The sequence below is a fragment of the Phragmites australis genome, chromosome 21 (genome assembly GCF_958298935.1).
Source record: "Phragmites australis chromosome 21, lpPhrAust1.1, whole genome shotgun sequence".
NCBI lineage: Eukaryota > Viridiplantae > Streptophyta > Magnoliopsida > Poales > Poaceae > Phragmites > Phragmites australis.
In genome coordinates, this window is record NC_084941.1 from 17992212 (window position 1) to 18003645 (window position 11434).

Genomic DNA, 11434 nt, shown 5'->3' on the forward strand with positions numbered 1-11434 from the left:
ACTCCAATACTTATCCATCTCTACGTCTGCCATCAGCGCCGCCCTGGTACGGGAGGAAAAGAGTAACAATCGCTCCACTCAAAGGGTTGTACACTACACCTTGGAGGCCTTAGCCGGGGCCAAGACACGCTACATTGAGCTCAAAAAAATAGCCTATGCCCTGCTGATGGCCTCATGCAAGTTCCGGCACTACTTCCTTGCCTACAACATCACTATTCCAACCTCGTACCCATTTGGCGACATGTTTCGCAACCGGGAGGCGACATGACGCATTGGCAAGTAGGCGGTAGAGTTAGCCCCCTTCGTGGTAAGGTTTGTGGCCCGCACCGCCATAAAATCCCAAATCTTGGCAGAGTTCATCGCCAAATGGACTCCGACACCCACAAAACCCACCACTACACCCTCCCAAGATATCTGGACTATCTACACTGACGGAGCATACAGCTCCATAGATGCTGGAGCCGGCGTGGTCCTCATCTCTCCCACATGCCAGCAAGTCCAATACGCTGCTCACCTGGATTTCAAGACGACCAACAATATAGCCGAATACAAGGCCGTCCTCTTAGGCCTCTAAAAGGCCTGAGCCTTGGGGGCAGCCAGAGTCATCATCTGTACCGACCCTTAGATCGTTGCCGGTCACGTCAACAAGAGCTTCCAAGTTCGGCACCCGGACATGACAAGATACCTCGAGGCCATTCGCAAGGCCGAGGCACACTTGTCACGTCCCGAAATCCGTAATTGCGTGTTTAATATTAAACATGTGTCATTTGAGTCATATTCAAATTTGGATTGCTTTCGATCGCCTGATTGGAATTTGAGCTGTAGTTATGTGATCAGATGCCCCTAAGGAATTAAATCGCGACATAAAAATTTTTGGGATTTTTGGAGCACAATAGCACCTCAATTTGGATTAATGAAGTGAGCAGAAAGAAAATTGAAGAAAGAATTGAAATAGAAGCAAAATTGAACTTTTTCTCTAACTTGTGGGGCCCACATGAGGGAAATATCTCTCTCTCTCTCTCACTCAAAAGGGGGCAGCCCACCCTCTCTCTCTCCTCCCTCACTCCCCACGTGCTCCTCTCTCTCTCCCACCTCTCTCTCTCTAGCTCTCCCTTTTTCCCTTGGTTCCCGCCACTACAAGCGAAGCCGAGGTGCATGTGTGGTACCCGCGCGACCACACGCTCGAGAGCTACTCATCCATCCATTTGGTTTTCACCGTTTCGAAAGATTCGAGCCGCTATTCACCGTTTTCTTCCCCGTAGGCATGCCCACCTTCCGGAAGCCGGAATCCTGAGTTTGGAGCTTTCCGGCGGAGAAGTGATCCGCTAGAAAGTTCGGCAACAACAAGGTGAACATCTCGATACCCTCTTTCCATATTTTCGTCGATCGAATCGGTTGGCATCTAGTTTTTTGCCGCGGAACCCCACTTTTCCTGTTATAGATCTACTTTATGGCTCTACACGTTGGGCCACGGATGTTGTCCAAACGTCCATGTGAAACCTTCACATACATCCTAGAGTTATTTTAGTCCAAACCATTTTCGAAGTTTTCGCCGAAATCTCCGTCGACGGCCCCTCAAAAGTCTTGAGTTTTAACAAGGGGTTCTGTCGCCGTGCTAGCGGTTTGACGGCCACCAGGCCGGTCTGACCGCCAGGGTCATTTTGACACTGAGTTGTGGCGGTCTGACCGCCATGGGGCGGTCTGATTGCCAGATGGCCGACGGTCTGACTGCCGAGGGCCAGAACCTACTGAGTGGGGGCAGTTTGACAACCCAAGGGGGCGATCTGATCCCTAGTACGCAGAAGCTAGGGTGAGTTAGGGTTGCTTGTTTGTGGTTTCCAACTTCAGAACCCTAACACTTTAGCGATCTTTTACATATGTAATTGAGCCTTGGCGCTCTACCACTGCTAGAACTCGCATATTTTCATGCATTTACATTTGTTCCTGTATTTATGCATTGCACGCGTGTATGTCTCATAGTGACCGCCAATCCGTCGATTCCGGAGATCGAAGGCGATCCCGTCGCGCCATATCTTTTTGATCCAGGGTAGCAAGGCAAGCATCTATCATATTGCACCATATTAACTTGAAAGTTAAAGTGTTATCTATGCTTATGTATGTATGCATGTGTCGGGTACCCTTGGGTAGAACCTATGTCGTTGCATTCTTCTACCTTGGTCACGAGTTCATGTGTGTTCCTTGAAGCCTAGAGGTGATGTCGATGTCTAAAGGTCTTCGCTATGGTTAGCAATGCTTAGGTATTTTGGTAGAAGTTGAACGACGACATTCTCCATTGTTCGCGAGAATAGGATCTACTACTGTTTATAATTACATGTTGTTGGTGATGGTATGGTTGGTGAGTGGTGAGTATGAGACGAGATGTGGGCGGTGTTAGGGGTGTCATCTGCCTCAGTGGAAAGTCCAGGGGGCAGGTCGGGAGAGGAAACACGAACACCATAGACCGCTTGCATCGTTTAAGGCTGATCGTTGGGGTTATTGTCTTTAGCCCTTAACTTACTCACCACATGTCGATCTAATGGTAAGGCGAGCTGAATACCTTCATAGTTGTGGCTTTGTGGGTATGAACATCGACGATGTGAGCAGGCTGGCTGGTAAGCGGTACTAGTTTGCTCCAGGAGTAGTTCTAGTATCGCCGCGCCGAGCGATGCATGCCCCCACACAGTTGGAGCTAGTTGGGAAAGGTTGTCACGAGTACCCCTCTTGTGTGCACTTTGGCCGATGGCACAAGGCGAATGGTCCTCGTGTCGTGTGGGTCTAGGAGTATTCCCCTGCAGGGTGTATAAACAGTTCGAACTGCCGCGCTCTCGGTCATGAGCATACTATTGTTTCATCTGCACCCGGTCGTAGAGTTCTCGTTGTGGTTTGTGGATGATGGCATGAGGTTGATGGTTGGGCATGTGATTATGGTCTGGGTATGGTGGTTGGTGGTTCGAGTTGGCACTTGTTCACATTGAAATACTTGTTGTTACATTTACATATGTTCAGTTTTTGGTTATGGCAGTGTAGTTTCATATAAGTTGGTTAAGTTAGTTGCTCACACCTATGTCTAGGATGCTTACCACTTAATTAACTTAACCACATTTAAGTCTTGTTATTAGCTTAAATGCATGATCCTTGGAGTTAGGAATATGTATACCCATATTGTGTAAAACTTGCGAGTACCTTCGTACTCAGGGTGCTGCCCTTAAGTTGATGCAGGTTCACAGGTCGGCGAGGAAGAGGCGGTGTTCGGCTACTTTGTGCCTGCCGATCAGGGTGGTGGGCAGGAGTAGCACACTCTACTCCGAACTCAGTGTTTCAGTCTGGAGTCTAAGGGCATGTGGCTCCATATCCTTTTGTTGCATAATTTTCTTCCGCTGCGTAGTTGTTGTTTCCTTTTTGTTGTAAATTGTGGAAACAGTTGCATGTTTAAAGACTTGTAATATAATGTTAATTACTCGCTCTTTCTTAAGCTTTGTTGTGATTTATATATTGGAAAGGTATGTGTTTCGATCTTGGGCACAAAACACGTGCCAGGACTACCGGGACGGCATTCTGATTAATTGTCGAGGTTGTGATTATGAAAAATGATCCACCTGATGATTAATTTGAATACCGTTTGGACAGTTCCTCATAGCACTTTCGTGGCATATCAATACGAAGCATACCGCAGGCAAACGCCCTGTTAAAGGCCGCAGCCACGGGCAAAGACCCACCGATAGGCACCTTCCTTGAGACACTACACCAGCTGACCGCCATAGCTCTTGATGAGACGGCCACCGCCATCCTCCCCATCAAAGCCACGGAGTGGAGGGCTCCCTCCTATCCTTCCTAAGAGGAACAGAAGAACCGGATGACCTGATTGCACTCCGCCGGATTTAGCATCACGCCAGGGGCTACCGTCTCATAAATGGCACCCCTTACAAAATAGGTATCTGCACTCCTCTCCTTCGCTGCATTACTGAACAAGAAGGAGCCAACCTCCTCTGGGAGATACATGAAGGCCTTTGCAGCAATCATCTGGCGCCTCGTGCCCTAGCCAGTAAGGCACTTCGCTAGGGGCTCCATTGGTGCACGATCATGTCCGATGCAGAAGACCTCGTCTACACCTGCCCAGGATTCCAATAGATAGGACACCAAAGCCACCGACCCCCAACTCCCTTGCAACCAATCGCCCCCGTCTGGCCCCTGGCTCGTTGGGGTATGGACCTCATCGGTCCATTCCCCCGTGCCAAAGGCAACCTTCAGTATGCGGTGGTGGTATTAGAGTACTTCTCCAAATGGGTCGAGGCCAAACCCCTCACGTCAATCACGTCAAAGAATGTCTAGAAATTCTTCTGGAAGAACATAATCTGCCACTTCGACGTCCCACGACAGCTCACAGTGGACAACGGCACACAATTCGACTCCAGGCCTTTCAGACAATTCTGCGATGACCTCGGCATCGAATTATGCTTCGCCTCCCGGAGGGTGTCAACATCTCCTTCGGCGGACACACAGACTGCGTTGGCTGCATCGGCGAACTCCCTCGCCTCTCGGAGGTCTTCAGTAGCCTTCTGCGCCTCAGCCTCTGCAAGCTCACGAAGTGCCATCTCCTCCTGAAGATGACCCTTCAAAGACTCCGCCCACTTTCGGGCCTCCTCCAAGGCCTGGAGAAGGCCTTCAACCTCTTCACGGACCGCGGCAAAGGCCTGGCGCTCCCCACCTCCCAGTGCCCTCATCAAAATTACTTGCTATGAGGCACAACAGAAGAAGGAAAAGGACAAAATGAGCTACTCAGAACCAAACACCAGACCCGGCAAATCGTAACCAATACTACTGACCTGAAGGGTCGTTGCTACCAATCGCACCTCTAGTTCCTCCAAAGGACGCTGGGCCAACGATCGCTCGACCTCTCCACTCCGGAGAAGAGAGGAGGCTGCAGCGAAGGCCCTTGACGCCTCTAAGCGCAGCACGAAGTCGTCCGGGTCAAGACCCCGAGGATAGGGCCCCCCTCGATCGCTCCAAAGGGAGCCTCGGCAGAGGGCACGATGCCTCTAGCACCAACCGCTAAGGACAGGTCACCAACTGGCTCGGGGCTCCGCAGAAACGAAGCCACGTCCCCCAGGACGGCCTTTAGAGACCCTCCGGAGGAGTCCCCGATCCCTGCTAGGCCTTTGGGGCCTCGGGGGGTGGAGTCAAGGACGCATCCACCTCGAGGGTCGCTAAAAAAATTAAGGAAACACAAATCAAGATCCTGGTGCACGACCAAAACAGGATATGGCTAACGAAGCAAACGACGCCCCACCTAGTTCCTCCAAACCTCTTAAAGGAGGGCCCATAACATCCTCGACTTTCAAACCGACGGACCCAAAATCATAGTCCACGGAGGCCACGCCTCTCCGCCGGCTCTGGCCATGATCCGTAATATCCGGGGAGACCCGGCCCTTCCCCCGGTCATCACCACCAAACTGACCCTCACCTTTGGACTGGTCGCTCACTCTCCCAACCTGCCTTAGAAACTTCTTGCGAACCAAGGGCACCTCTGATGACTCAGCCATTGAACTGGTATGCGAGACTCCAGAGAAAGAAGGCCGTTGGGCCTGGATTGTCCTCACACGGATTGGGGGGCTACAGGCGCTCGTTTTTTAGTGGCCTTAGGCTCTGGAGGATCCCGCCATGTTAGAGCCCCCACTCTGAGATGAAAGTAGACATGGTTGTATCTCTCCCAGCTCCGTGTTAAGGCTACCTGTCGCTCCAGCTCCGTGTAAGTAGGGGGGCCCAGGATCACCTCCGCTATCTTCACCACGCGCTCCAGCGGGAGGTAGCTCTCTGGAAGAAAAGGATGGCTCACATCTGCAGATCAAAAACCAAACTACAAGGAGGACTCACCAGCACTGACGGGTGGGCCGGAGTACACCTTCGGCCACTCTTCCACACCTTGCTCGAAGACGCAGTCCCTTCCTATCTGAAGTGGCCGAATGCGCAACATGGTGAACTCCTCCATGAGGTCACGTATGCTCATCTTTTCAGCCACCCTCCAGAGAAGGGCTAGCCGTGAGGCAATCTGGTCTCCGTAATCCCAGTCTCTGGCTCCGAAACATACACAATATCCCAGTTTGTGGAGCAAAGGGGCGATGCAAGGCCGACGCTGTAATAGAACCATCTTGCAACCAGCCGGTATACCACCAACCATTAATAGCCTTCGCTGGGAAGGCATCATGATATTGCGGCTGTATCTGGAAGTTGACACTACCAAAGCTGAGGGGCCTCTTTGTCCCCTCAACTTTGATCAGCTTCGGCTGGCAGCTAGCAAAGTGGAGGGCAACGAAGAAATCCGCCCTCCCTTCACACCCCTCCGCCCGCATGGCCCACTCGAAGGTGGCTAGGCGGGCAATGGCGTTGGAGTGGAGCTGCGGAAGCTCCATGTAGAAGTGGCCGAGCACCTCCTCGAGCAGCGGCACCGAAGGAAAACCCAGGCCCACTTCAAAGAAAGCCTAAAACACCACGACCTCATGGGCTAGAGGCTCCAGGACCTCCTCGTCCAGCGGGGGCCGAGCGACAGCTCTAGAGGGCATCTTCCCCTCCCTGACCATCCAGTCGAGCTCCTCGTTGTCGACAACAGACACCTCCAGCATAGTGGTTTGCTGGGGGTGACTTTTGCTGGCACGTCGGACCTCCACCCCTGGCGGTGGCCCCATCAACGATGGGAAAACCGACGCCACCTGAAGGTCCCCCGTCGCGGCTGCTCCGGCGATCTCACTCGCCGCCCAAGGTCTGGCCCCACCCGAGGTACTCGAGCTAGCCATACGAGTCACGGGAGGATGGCAAAAGGCGCTAGATTACAAGAAAGAGGAAGAGTAGGGATCAATGAATGACTCGTGCAAAGCAAAAGATGCTGAAGACAAAAGGCAGTTGAGAACGAGGAGCTGGCGAAAGGGTCGCTCTGGGTAATCCCTCTCCTTCTAAAACTAAGGAGCAACTTGCCCCCCTAGGCGGTGGGCGCATACCCAGTCCTTTCGCCAGGCAGGCCAGATCATGGGTGAGCAAAACCGCTCTCATGACCCCCCAATGACAAGACGCCACGTGTCCCACATCCGCCTGACAGAGCGAGATCGTGCCTTTCCCCCAGGGTGCATTCAATGCCCCCTGTCGCCGATGTCATCCAGCGTATCATTCCGATCACTCGGGTCAAACCATCCAAGATAAGCCAAAGCAATACTTGGGACCACGAGTCGTCAACCACAAGCCAGGGACTGCCGGAGGCCCTGCTCCGAAGGAACCACGGGCCTGGCCGCTCCGCTGGCCGTCCTCGCGAGGGGAAACTATTGGGGGTCATTGTTAAGGACCTATGACTGCCCCTTGGCTTAACCAGCCTGACCCCCCAAAGGCTCAGCCTCCCAAAGCCCAGCCTCCCAAAGCTCGCCCCCCCCCCCCCCAAAAAACCTCAGTCTCCTGAAGCCTCGGCCTCCCGAAGCCCCAGCCTTCTAGAGACCTGCCTCCTGAAGCCTTCACCTTCCGGAGCCATGCCTCCCAAGGCCCCCGTCTCCAGCCGCTCTGACACCCTGGTGTAATGGAGGCTATCCTGACACCCCTAATAGTGTGGCGTCGGGGCGCAGTTGGCGACTGGCTCACCCCTCAGGGTGCAGGCACCGCGATGATTACTACCGTAGATATTTATCTCCCGTGTAGGGTAGAACGTAGTTATCCGGGATAAGGCCCAGTAATTCGGTCAAATTCCAGATATTTGTACATTATGATAACTTGTACACCAAGCTATGCATGGCCCTATAAATAGGAGCCTTGATCGCCTGGGCAAGGGACGACAGAAAAACACAGAGGTGATAAAACACCAAGTCACGCTGTGATACTCCCCAGATCGATCCATTTTTTTTACCATCAATACATTTGTGGTGTTCCTCCCTCTTAAACTTCATCTCCAAGCTTGAGTCTCCTCCTTAGAAGAAACTCTCATCGTACTTGCTGGGGCAAGACGAACTATTGCTCCAACACTTGGTATTTTTGGAGAAAATCATAGTTGAATTAACCAGATTGTCCAGTGACTTAAATGAGTCATCACTGGACTATTTAATAGAAGCTTCGTATTTTCGGAGGAAATGGAGTATAACTCACCGAACTATCCAGTGATGCTATATGGAAGAACATTAGAGCATTTTGCAATGGCTACTGACAACTGTCAAATCAGCATGTGGAAAAAGTTAACTCACCGGATTTTTCGGTGTTAACAGACGTGTGTGCACCGGACCATCTGGTGTTCATAGAAAAAGTGAGTGGTTGGACAATGGCTAGATTTGGACCTCTAGCCTATATATACCTCCTCACTTGGTTTTATTCGTCTCTCTTGCAACCCAGAAGCATCCACACACATTGTGTATCATCTAGAGGCAAGGGAGAGCGCTTGAAGTGATTTGCAAGTTCTTAATCGAAGATTAAGGACTCGATTAGTGCTCTAAGAGTAGTGAGTGTGCATCTAGCTGTTGTTTTAGGCTTAATTCGGATCAAGTGAACCAGTTAGCTTGTTACTCTTGGTGGTTGGCAGCACCTGGCCAGTCGTGGAGATTGGAGGTGTTCTCGGTGAGCTCTTGGAGGTCTTGTGGGAGTCTCGGGAAGCTTGTGTACTTGGTTTAATGCCCGCCAATCCGGAGATAGAGAAGTGACAATCACTAGTGAGCACTTGAGTCTCGGTGACTCAAGGGGGAGCGACATCCTTGTGTGGAGGCTTCAACGAGGATTAGTGGAGAGTGCCAACTATTCGATACCTCAAGAAAAACTCGATGTCCTATTTCCCTACTCTTGTTACATTCTGCATTTTGCTTCTAGTATTTCTTTCATACAAGTTTCAATTCCGCACTTTACTTATGTTCTATATGCTTGCATGTGTGTTATTATATATCTAGCTTGCTAGGTCGTCTAGTTCCTTTCTAGGTTAAGATTGCTTCTTATTCTAGACATCGGTAGTTGATTTAGTTTTTAATTAGTGCCCCATTCATCCCCCTCTATGGCCATTAGATGCTTTCAGTTGTAATTAAAGTTTGTGAAATATTCATGTTTTTTTTTAACTGTATTTGACTGTGTTCAAGTTTGTGAAATATCCTCAGATATGCTCAAACTCACTGGCGAGGTGCCTGGGAGCAGGGTTCAAAAAATTGTCGGTAACCGCTCGGTTACCGTCGTTACCGGCCGATTCTGCCCGTACCGCATTCATATGTCGACCGGTTTTCGATCAAACTCAAATTTAAAATTCAAAAAATCAAAAAATTAATGAAATTCATCCTATTTTCACTAAATTCCACCGAATTATTGTGCGGTTACCGTCGACGGGTGGTTTTCTGTGGTCAAACGTATTTGTGCACCTTGCGTGGGAGACGCTCTGTCCCTAGCTTTACTAGCGCTTTGGATTTTGGAAGTTATAGACTTGCAGTAGAACCCATGGAGTTGAAACAGTTTGGGAAATAGGTTGAACCCATCATTTTGGTTTGGTTTGGGTTTAAGTGGAGGGTGGGTTAGATTGGTTTGGTTTGTACAAAATCCTTTGTGGGTTGGACTGGGTGGGGGAATTGGGGTCAGTCTGAAATGTATTGGGTTGGTTTTTGTTTGGTTATGGACCCATTAGCAGGTTTAACTGTAACTGTTCGCACATTCTGTTCTCCACTGAACTAATAATCCGATACAGTATTATTTTGTACTGTACAGAATAATACTATATTATTCTTCCTTTTAAAAAAATCCTATACAGTATTATTCTTCCTTTCAAAAAAAAATAATCCTATACAGTATCATTCTTGAAGCCAAAACACGTTGTTACCGGTCGGCTAGGATTCGCGCAGAAAAGCAAAGCGGATCTGGAGAATATGTGTACGTGTCCATCTTTCGATGAGAGTAATTTCATACGTTACTCGTTTCATGCATGCATGAGTTATCCTCTCTTTTGAAAAAGAAAAATGCATGCAAAAGTTTGTGGACTTCCATGGAACACGATTAACTTCTTCATGCAAGCCGCAAGCCGAAAGTCTAGTGACATTGTAGCATTCCACGACTTGAGATTAAATTAAGAAAATGCTTTGATGGGTATTTCTCTTTGTTCGATTAGGACGAATCCCACACCATCGGATTGTTCACACTTGGGTGCAATTCTTGTGGAGGTAGCGGTGTCACATGTCTCTATCTTCCTTCTTTAAATTATACTAGTATAATGCTGGCGGTTGCTTACGGTTAATTTTTATGGCTCGAACTATCCGTATAAAACTGGTACAATTAAATACTTCGAAATCCACAAATAGCACACGACCGCTAAATCCAAAGTGCTATTGCTAGCGTTTCTTTGATTGGATTCTTTTCCAAGTATCTTTCACGTAGAAAAGACTGCTTTTGAGCTTTTTATTTGCTAGTGTTTTGTTGACAGAACATGTGCTCATGTGAGAATCAAATCTCGTTTGGATGGTTAGTGAAGGTGCTTTGTTCCCTGTCCATTAGGAATCAATTCCTATGTTTATCCTTAAATGTCTTTATCAAGTTTGAAATTTTCTTTTAATAGGAGGAGATGTGTATATCGACAGCGAGATATTTGTGACAACTTTGATGATCTCCAGACATTATGTGAGTACGTGTATGTGATAGTATGAGTGTATATGTACACCTATAAGATATATTGGTGTTTTTAAAAAAAAAATACATGCGGATATGCATTTATAATCAGATTACAGTGATTAGATCGCACCCACTAACAGCCTATTTGGAAGCTTGTTTTTTTCACTTGTAACTAGTTTTCCACTTGTATTTTCTTATGCACAAGAAAGCCCTGGAACGCAAAGGATTTTTATACCCCTCGAAAATGTTGTTTGGGTAAAGAAAAAAAGGCTGCCTTGTAAAGTCACGGAGAACAAAGCAACGTTTACTCACATTGACATTGCCCATTCTTTAGGGGTGCAATGGAATCGGATATGAATGGATATGGATTGTATTTCTTATTCTACTTTTTAAGTTAGAGTCGGAAACGATTAGTGTTGGATACGGATATGGATGTGGATAGTCTCAGTTAGATATATAGATTAATACAAATTGAATATGTGACGAGTTGGGTGCAAACAATGTTAGACACAAATATTTCTTCGGATATTGGGTAAAAGCAACAATAATATATATCGTATATGTTATAATCGTTAGACCAATCCATGTGTCAAAATCTCAACTATGGTATTGGTTTAAGATGTAAATTAGTAATATACTCCAATGAAAAGGGGGTCATGTTGGAGCGAAGCCAAAGAAGTTATGAGTGCTTAAAATATTGACTAATAGTTCTTTTAATTATTTGAGACAATAACAACTTAAAATGAAAAAAGTCTCAATTTCAAAGTTGTAGATGTTATCAAGAACTACAACTTTTATATAAGAATAGTCTCCATCGGCCTTTATATGAAAATGTTACAAGCTTTGG